Source organism: Vitis riparia, unplaced genomic scaffold (genome assembly GCF_004353265.1).
Source record: "Vitis riparia cultivar Riparia Gloire de Montpellier isolate 1030 unplaced genomic scaffold, EGFV_Vit.rip_1.0 scaffold472_pilon_pilon, whole genome shotgun sequence".
In the NCBI taxonomy this organism is placed as follows: Eukaryota; Viridiplantae; Streptophyta; class Magnoliopsida; order Vitales; family Vitaceae; genus Vitis; species Vitis riparia.
This window is the reverse complement of record NW_023269686.1, coordinates 104,809-105,999: the sequence shown is the minus strand read 5'-3', so window position 1 is coordinate 105,999 and position 1,191 is coordinate 104,809.

The following is a 1,191-nucleotide window of genomic DNA, read 5'->3' as shown; positions in this document are numbered from 1 at the left end:
CCTTTGGATGCTGGGGAGGAGATGAAAATCACTACTCTGAAATCATGTTTCGAAGTCATCAGTATTTCTTTGAGGGATTGCAGCCAACTTCAAGGTGCTCTGTTTAAGGAAGTTTGATTATCGAATCTGGATAAATTCTGGATATGCTGTGGCATATGCGAAGAATGGTTCCAAGGGAAGTGAATGGAAATGGAGCTTAATATGAGGGAAACCAAGCATGATCCAGAGCGGCAGCAAGAGCTTGCAGCCTATTTCACTCACTGCAACCTTCAAATGCCTCACTTAAGGTTTGCGTTGCTAAATGCGATGACTGTTCGCCACAAGGCTAAGGACCTCAGTATAGCTGCTAACTTTTCAAGAGAGGCCCCGTTTGGCTTAATGACACCATTCAACAGTGACGGATAAGGAGAACTCACTCAAGGGGGGGCTCCAGTTCATTGTTGATACGAATGAGTGGGGCACTATAAAGAAATCTGGTATAAGTAGCAAGGAAGTTAATCTTAATGATGATCCTGCCAAAAGGATGGCGACTGTGAAAACTAGAATACACAGGGCTTATCCTGTTAGGATTTTATTGACGCCCGGAAATTATGTGCTCTGAGTTGTGAGTTTTATTTCATACATGATTGATTTTGGCTGACGAACCCGATGCCATTGCACCTTGCCGTGAGTGCCATCTTGCTGCTGTCTTCATCGAATTGCTCCAGTCTAGCTGACCTTGACCGTTCAGAATGAATATTTGAGAAGGATACAAGTGTTCGAATGCCTTGTTCACTGCTGCAGGAGGATCTCGGGTCTAACTGATACCATCCGTAGCACTAAGGAAGCTCAGAAGAGTGACAGTTGCGAGTTTCGTCTCCGGCGACGCTCACTGGAAAAGTCCAATGGTCTCCTTTTCAGAATCACCCCATCTTCGTCACCGCCTCGAGTACCAATCATCATACCTACTGCCCACATATCCATCACATCCACCTCTGTGCCTACACTTCTAATTTTCAAATACCCATTAAAACCACCCTTCATCCTCCCAATTCACCATATCCATACTTTCATTACCCTTCATTCCCTCCTCCTTCCAACCTTAAACACCTATTCTCCATGCATGGCCACGCGAACCTTGGTAAAACTCTCTCCGGTCAAGATGGGAGTTGGAGCTCACTCCACTGTCTTCTTCAAACACAAAAATCAATA